The sequence below is a fragment of the Oryctolagus cuniculus genome, chromosome 2, assembly GCF_051225735.1.
Source record: "Oryctolagus cuniculus isolate XC-2025 breed Fujian yellow rabbit chromosome 2, ASM5122573v1, whole genome shotgun sequence".
NCBI lineage: Eukaryota > Metazoa > Chordata > Mammalia > Lagomorpha > Leporidae > Oryctolagus > Oryctolagus cuniculus.
In genome coordinates, this window is record NC_142868.1 from 85,577,429 (window position 1) to 85,586,129 (window position 8,701).

The 8,701-nt window shown below is 48.6% G+C and overlaps 1 protein-coding gene across 3 annotated transcripts in view; it reads right to left on the bottom strand.

Annotated features, from left to right (window-relative positions):
- POFUT3 (protein O-fucosyltransferase 3) overlaps positions 1–8,425 on the bottom strand; it is a 103,799-nt gene extending 95,374 nt beyond the window's left edge. For 2 of the 3 annotated variants that reach the window (XM_051842612.3, XM_051842613.3), the window contains exon 1: positions 8,283–8,418. The gene's annotated coding sequence lies outside the window, so the exon portion shown is untranslated. Of the gene's footprint in view, positions 1–8,282 lie in introns of all 3 variants that reach the window. The other variant, XM_002709543.6, reaches the window with a different exon arrangement.
- Between the last annotated feature and the right edge of the window lie 276 nt (positions 8,426–8,701).

An 8,701-nucleotide genomic window follows, 5' to 3' on the forward strand; every position in this document is an offset into this window, starting at 1 on the left:
TTTTTATTTTTTATTTTATTTATTTATTTTTTTGACAGGCAGAGTGGACAGTGAGAGAGAGAGACAGAGAGAAAGGTCTTCCTTTGCCGTTGGTTCACCCTCCAATGGCCGCCGCGGCCGGCGCACCGCGCTGATCTGATGGCAGGAGCCAGGTGCTTCTCCTGGTCTCCCATGGGGTGCAGGGCCCAAGCACTTGGGCCATCCTCCACTGCACTCCCAGGCCATAGCAGAGAGCTGGCCTGGAAGAGGGGCAACCGGGACAGAATCCGGCGCCCCGACCGGGACTAGAACCTGGTGTGCCGGCGCCGCAAGGCGGAGGATTAGCCTAGTGAGCTGCGGCACAGGCCAGTTCAGGTATTCTTTTATAAACGTTTTTAACGATAATAGTAGAATCCCTTCCAGATAAAGCTAACACTCACAGGTTATCAGAAAATAAAACCTTTTTTAGAACAGCTGACTGTCTGCTGGTATACCAGAGAAAAAAGTAACAAAAATCTCTCAGAACCTGAAAAGCACTTTTCCTTCAAACTTGAAAGAGGCCAGCAGCTATTAGCATGTAAAGTGTGGAGCTGGCAATCTGGGTTCCAATCCTGTTTCTGTCACTCATATATCAATTTCAATAAGTGATTGAATCTTTCCAAGCCTTTCTTCGTAATAAATAATAAACATTAATCATTACTATTTCTTTGCCTTGCACAACAGAAAGATTATCACATTTCCACTTTATGTGCAAAAGCAATTCATTATGGCTATAATTAATGCAACTCAAACTAGGTAGTGAAATAATATTACCATGTTAAATGGGCATAAATCTACATTGTTTCCAAAAGACATTTAGATATTGCTCTACTCAATCTTAGTTCTAACCACTTTTGTAAACTAGCAAGGTCGGTGTTACTTACTATTTCCAATGGCAAGTTGAAGCGATTTGCCCAGGATTCTCTGTTTTAAACACAGAAGTGGATACAGCAATCAGATCACCTGACTTAAGATCAGTGGGAAGGAAGGAGATGGGGGAAGCAGTGAAGAGTATAAAAAGAACTCAACAATTTTTTAAGCATATAAAAAGAACCAGAAATAAAAGGAAACAAAAAGATGGAGAGAGAATCTGAAAACAAAGTTTTGGGTATTTTCATAGCCACCAAGTCATTTTCAGGATCTCCATGTGGCTGTATACCTATGGCAGGAGAATTTAAGGATACAGATTTCCTTGCATCACCACTTATATAATACTCCCAAAACTAAAAGGATCGTAGAGTCTCAAGGATCAAGCTGTTTAGTATCCACCGCTACAGAACACAGCCCAGACAGGGTGGAGAGTATTTTGATTTGTAGCAGGCAATGACCAACCAGGCCACAGGAGACATTGCAACAGTAACAGGTAAGCAAATATATGGTATTAATCCCCTAGGAACCTGTCCGCATGTGAACAGTACCCACACGGGTAGCACAGATGGGCTTCCAGAGAGTACCGTGAGACCAACAAGCTCCAATTCTGCTGGACTCAAACATCACAGGGTGAAATCTCAGAGTCCCACCAGAGGGTGCCCAGAACACTCCCTTCTGGGACAGAACAAAGTGTTCCCTAGGAGGACCATGGTGGGTAACATCTCAAATGCTCTCACTAAGCTGCCCTCTTGACTTGAGGAGCTGAGCTTCTGCAATGCATTGCATGCCTGCTGTGCACTGTCCAGGGCTGGCCATCTGCTGTCCAGACAGGGGTCTGGAGCTGAGGGTGACTCCCTCATACTCCTGCAAGTGGCATTCCATCAAAAGCAGCAGCTTTTTTCCAATTTATTTTGCATTAAGATAAACAGAAGAAAGACTGAGAATGTTAAAGGGAGTTAGCAGTCAGAGGCTGCCAGCTTCAAATTTTGGTCATGCAGGAACAGTTTAAGGTTTAGGTTAAGAGTCTAAGAAATGCAACCAAGAGATGATTCCAGTCCTACATCTGACCAGGAAATGAGAAACCAACTCTGAGTGATGCACTCCAAGCCAGGAGCTTTCAGATCCTGACAGCATGTGTCTCCCCCCGCCACACACACACTGGTAAGAGAAAGTGGTGTGGCAGAGGGCAGGGAACACTGGGAAGGTGCTTTAGCTCATCTCTCCTCTGGTAACTGGGGAGGCAGTTGGCTTAATAAATGAAGAACTTGACTGAGCTGAAGGTGATCCCGGGGAGAGATTTTAGAAGGAATCTAATTCCCTAAACTGAAATTCTGAAAGTCTCCAGAACACCCAATCAATGGCAGCTGTCCACAGAAATGGATGATGAGATGGCTGACGGCAGGATGTCTTCAGGAACTTTCACCAAAAGCCCTCCTCATTGCTTCCTACCTGGTTACTCCAAAAACCCAATGCTGGCATTCTTCCCAGCCTGACCCTCTGCCATCTCCAAGCTACCCAAAGATGCTCCTAGGATGCTGATTGGGTATCTCTCCTCTCAGTCAAATCCTCACTGGCTTCCCAAAGATCTGAGATGAAGAGGAAACTGTTAGCTTAGAAAACAAGACAATGTAGGCTCTGCCTTACTTTTCTCTTTTTTTAAGATTTATTTATTTATTTATTTGAAAGTCAGAGTTACACAGAGAGAGGAAAGGCAGAGAGAGAGAGAGAGAGAGAGAGAGAGAGAGGTCTTCCATCCGATGGTTCACTCCCCAATTGGCCACAACGGCCGGAGCTACAACGGCCGGAGCTGCACTGATCCGAAGCCACGAGCCAGGAGCTTCTTCCGGGTCTCCCACGTGGGTGCAGGGCCCAAGCACTTGGACCATCTTCTACTGCTTTCCCAGGCCTTGGCAGAGAGCTGGATTGGAAGTGGAGCAGCGTCCACATGGGATGCCAGCGCTTCAGGCCACGGTGTTAACCCTCTGCACCACAGCACTGGCCCCTGTCCTACTTTTCTAACTTCCTTTCCTGGTCTCCACACAGTCCTTTTATATTATTACTAATTTTATTTATTTTTCACTTTATTTGAAAGGCAGAGACACAGAGAGAGAAATCTTCCATCTGCTGGTTCACTCCCCAAATGCCCATCACAGCCAGGGCAGGACCAGGCTAAAGCCAGGAGCCCACAACTCAATCCAGATCTCCCACCGTGCACATTAGCAGGAAGCTGGCTCAGAAATGGAAGAGCCAGTACTCAAACCAAGCACTCCAATACAGGATGTGGGCATCTGAAGCCTGATCATAACCACTGCACCCAAACGCCTTTCTCCACACACGGCCCTTGCTACTCCAGCTTCTAGAATGCAGCTTCCTAGTCTGTGCTCTTGAACTGACCTAGAATACTTGTACCTGTTCAACAGGCTTAGCCGTTCTCCAACACTCTGGGAAGCTTTACCCCTCCCAAACCAAGTCAGTGTATATAAGGCCCATAGTTCCCTGTGCTTGTCTCTATCAAAGCAACAGAGACAGTGCAGGAACTTTAAATCTGCTCTATTGGGTGCATTGACAACAGGTGTTTAACAGTAAAACACTGCCCTATTTTGTTAACTTGCAGAAGATGGCTTCCTGAGCGCATGTGACAGTCCCTTGAGCACCAAATGAATGTGATGTGACGGTGCCACAGCTTCTACTTTTCCCCAATTTTGCATAGTAACATTTAATTGCATTTGTGTATTCTTGACTCTTTTGTGAAGGTCCTCTTTGCTGGGCATGCCTCGGGTTGCAGATGTCTAGTTGGGAAGGTCATCTTCTTCAACCAAGCATGTTTCAGACAAGCACACCAGAGAACAGGAAGGGACAAAGGGAGACTGGCAGCCACGGAAGTCGGGGCTGGTGATGCATGGGGGTACAGATGATGTAGCCAATTCTGCAACATTTCTGTTGCAGAAGTGAGAGTGACGCCACTCTTCAAAGACACACTTGTCAGCACTGTTACGCAGTGTTAACAATACAATCGCATAGAAATGGGTATGTACTGACATAGAAACTACATAAAAACATACCAGGGGCAGGCAGTGGCCTAGCAGTGAAGACACCGCTCTGGATACTTGCATCCTGTATCACAGTGCCTAGGTTCAAGTTCCCGGTCCTCTCCTGAGTTCAGCTTTCTGGTAATGAGCACTCCAGGAGGCAGCAGCGATGACTCCAGTTGTCGGGTCCCTTACACCCATCTGAAAGACCCCGATTAAGTTCCCAGTTCCTGCTTCCGCCAGGCCCAGCCCCAGCTTTTACAAAGGGTATAGGAATGCTCACACAGAGTTCCAACAGCAGTAGGATTATATCATTAGCACTGCACAATGTGTTTGGAATTTAAGAATGGCATCTCCCCCAGTGCTACAATAGAAATGTGAGGGTCCTCTGGTTATACTTTTATTTATGTGTTCATTTATGTATCCGAAAGGCAGAGTGACAGAGAGAGAGAGAGCAGGAGAGATACAGAGATATCTTCCTTCCTTCAACGGCAACTACGAGGGTGTGGCCAGGCTGAAGCCAGGAGCCAAGAACTTGCATTCTGGTCCCCCAAGTCTGGCAGGAACCCAAGTACTTGGCCTATTATCTGCTGCTCCTCAGATGCATTTGGCAGGGAGGTGGATCAGAAGTGGAGTAGCTGAGTCTTGAACTGGAGCTCAGATATGGGCCATGGGCGTTCCAAGCAGTAGCTTTACCTTCTTCACAACACCCATCCAGACTACACTTTGTATGCCCCATCAATCACCAGTCTCGATTTAGAAAGGGAGTCGAGTCCACGTGTTACACTAGGAACTGAGGCAACTCCTCAAAAGCAGGGATTTTTTTTTTTCAAATCTGTTTTTCCAGTGAAGTCTTTTCAGCAACTATGCTGTCTCCAAAAGATTATATATTACTTTGTGGGTTTTTTTTCCCCTAGCTGTCAGATCTGATTTTACGAATCCCTCATCTGCTGGCATTGTGACACAGTGGGTCAAGCTGCTACCTGAGATGCTGGCATCCCATATGAGCACTGGTTCAAGTCCTAGCTGTTCCACTTCCTGATCCAGCTCCCTGTTAATGAGCCTGGGAAAGCAGAAGGTGGTCCAAGTACTTGGGCCCCTACCACATACAGGAGAGACCTGGATGGATTTCTGAACTCCTGGCATTGGCCTGGCCCACTCCCAGCTGTTACAGACATTTGGTGAGTGAAGATCTCTCTCTCTCTCTCTGTCTCTCCCTCTCTGTAAGTGTGTGTCTCTACCTTTCAAATCAATACATACATCTTTTTTTTTTTTTTTTTGGACAGGCAGAGTGGACAGTGAGAGAGAGAGAGGCAGAAAGAAAGGTCTTCCTTTGCCATTGGTTCACCCTCCAATGGCCACCCCGGCCGGCACGCTGCAGCCGGCGCACCACGCTGATCCGAAGGCAGGAGCCAGGTGCCTCTCCTGGTCTCCCATGCGGTGCAGGGCCCAGGCACTTGGGCCATCCTCCACTGCACTCCCGGGCCACAGCAGAGAGCTGGCCTGGAAGAGGGGCAACTGGGACAGAATCCGGCGCCCCGACTGGGACTAGAATCCGGTGTGCCAGGGCCGCAAGGCAGAGGATTAGCCTGTTGAGCCGCAGCGCCAGCCAATACATACATCTTAAAAGGTTAGCAAGCATAAAAAAATAAACTCCCTCATCTGCTTCTATCACTACATAATCGTGAAGGAGGAATGGGTGAAGGCACACTGACAAAATGTGGCTAATAATTCCTGTGCCTAAAGACACGGGGCTGGATCTGAAGTTTCATTCCAATAACAAGCTCTGATTCCATGAATAGTGTCCAGGAGCAAAACAAAACCTAATCCATAGATGAAATATTATTTAGATAAAAAGACAGTAATCTAGACAATTGAAGAGTTCTGGATGGTGGTCAGCACTGTTGCATAACGGGTAAAACTGCTGCCTATGGCTCCAGCATCCCATATGGGCACTGGTTCACATCCCAGCTGCTCCATTTCCAATCCAGCTCCCTGTCAATGAACCTGGGAAAGCAGCAGTGGATATCCCAAGTGCTTGGGCCCCTGCACCTACATGGGAGACATGGGAAAAGCTCCTGGATTTGACCTGGCCCAGCTCTGGCCCTTGCAGCCATTAGGGCAGTGAACCAACCAAGGGAAGATCTCCCTCTCTGTCTTTCTCTCTGTCTCTCTCTCTCTCTATATATATATATATATACAACTTGGCCTTTCAAATAAATAAATAAATCTTTAAAATAAAAGAGTTCTGGAAATATCAAGCAAAAATATTTGTATTTAACAAGTTTAGGATTACATGATTTTTGTTTTTCCTATTTAGAAAATTCAACCTCACCTCTTAAAAACATAAATTTTATTCTCAAGGAAAAAAAAAGGTGCTGTAAAGATAACTAAGTTAATTTTTACTTTTCAAAAACCCATGTTCAGAAAGATGAATACTTATTGTAGAATGCTGGGAGTTGAATCAGATACTGAATTTCTTCCTGAAGTCAACTCTTTCCATTCCAAATACAAACACTTTTAAACATGGGTAGGTGGTGGGTGCTGCGGTGCCACGAGGTGAGCCACCATCTGGGACTCCCACAGCCCGCAGCAGTTCCAGTGCTGACCACTGGGCTTCCTACCCAGCCCCGCCGCCAAAGCATCCAGGGAGGAAGCAGAGGATGATCAAGTGCCGCCGCCCACATGGGAATCTGAATGCAGATCCTGGTTTCTATTCCAGCCTGGCCAAGCCCTGGCTGTTTGAGGAGTGAACCAGTGGATGGAAGATATCTCTCTCTGTGTGTCACTCTGCCTTTCAAATTGATGAAAATAAACATTTAATGAATAAATACAAATCAAGTGTTTGCAACACTATACATATATGAATAACACTACTGTTTGTCCGATCTATATCCCTTTCCTTAATTGCCTAAATTTAACACATCTGAATTTTTTAAAAAATGCTTGTAGGATAAAACTGTACTTCTTATTTTCTTATTGAACAACAGACAAGCAGCAATCACACCCTAACAGCCGAGGTTGTGCATTTAATTCACTGTTGCACACTGCCATCTAGCAGGAAGACGGGCAAGGAAGAGCTAGGACAGGAATTTCAAACGGGAGCCGACCTTCAGGCTCATCTGCCTTTGGGAAACCTCAGCGTGCAAACACCTGGGCTCCTTCATCAGTGCACACGGCCGGGCCCCACCAAATGACCTCCCATTTGAGACCGCAGTGGGTCACTGAGCAGCAAGGTCCTGGCCATGCGGTGACATCCCCAGCAAGCCCAGGGTGGGTCATGAGACACAGATGTGTAAGGCAGATCCGATGAAGACCAACTTGCCTCACTCACATTGTACCGAGCTGAATATTATAGTTAGCAGGGCATTAAGCCCGTGGCTGTGGAGTAGACTGATATTATGAAAAAGTTTAAAATAAGAAAGGAAGGGGAGGGGGATTGAGGGAGGGAGGGATGGAACTACAGTTGTCTCCTTGCAATTGTACCTATGAAATGCATGAGGTCTGTTCTCTTTAATAAAAATGTAAAAAAAAAAAAAAAATTGTGCCCAGCCAGAGTTGCATCCATTCCACAAATGAACTTAACAATCTCTACCCAAGTATTTCAGGGAGGGAGGCGACGCAGGGCGCAGGGAGCAGCCTGTCCCGCTGAGGAGTTTAGAGTTTAGGCACTTATCTTGCATGGCATTTGCTCTATAAAGCATCACTAAAAGGTCCCCCAGAAAATCCCGAGATCACAGCAATGTCATTTCTCTCTCTCTCTCTCTCTCTCACACACACACACACACACACACCCCGAGTTCTTTCCTGAGGGCACTCATCTCAGGCACACAAACACCTAGGAAAAGGCTTTGGGGCTGAGGGCCGGGGCGGGGCGGGGTGGGGCAGGGGTAGGGCTTCTCCCGGCGCCTGCTCTCCATCCTCTACACCCGGCCAGGTCGGAACCGCTACGGCTCCAGCACAGGTTTCTAGCAACAAGTGATTCTCTGGGAGGAGGACGCAGACCGCAGCGCAGGAAGACACGGGTGCGAGCCTGGCCCCGGCGCCGCGGGCTCGGGCCGGCCAGGGCCGGGCATCTCTCCTCCCGGGACCCCCGCACGCTCTCGCCCGTCCGCAGCCTCCCGCCGGCGCCGGCTCAGCGGCCTCGCCGCCCGAGGTCTCAGGCACGGCTGCCGGCGCCGCCGCCCACGGTCGCCACGTCCCCCAGAGAGGGTTCTTCTTGCGCACACAACTCCGTCTTCCTCCCGCGGCACAGAGAGGGGCTGTCCATCGGCTGCGACTCCACAGAAGTCTCTTGAGGGGGGGTCTCAGCCCCGACCGGGCTGTCACTCAAGGCGGAAAAGCCCCCAGGGCACCCCCACTCACCTGTCCCCGCCGGCGGCGGCCGCCGCTTCTCACTTTCAGTTTGCGCCCCCGCGCGAGCTCAGCGGAAGCCCGGGAAAGGAGAGGTTGGAATGGCGGAGGCGGGGATAACCCGGGCAGCGCTCTGGCCGAGTTTTCCGGGATCCAGGCTTTCGCCCTGCTGGTGGAAACAAGCGGGACTCGCGGTCCAGGGGCACTGGCGCGCCCTGCACTGGTGAGCCTGACCCCGCAAGAGACCCTCTGCTGAGAAAGTCACAGGAAACTTTTTTTTTTTTAAATATTTATTTAGATTTATTTGAAAGGCAGAGTGTCGGAGAGGAAGAGAGAGAGCGAGCGAGGGAATTCATTCTCCGAAGGGCCCCAACAGCCAGGGCTGGGCCAAGCCAAACCCAGGAGCCTGTCAGGAGCTTCCTCCAGGTCAA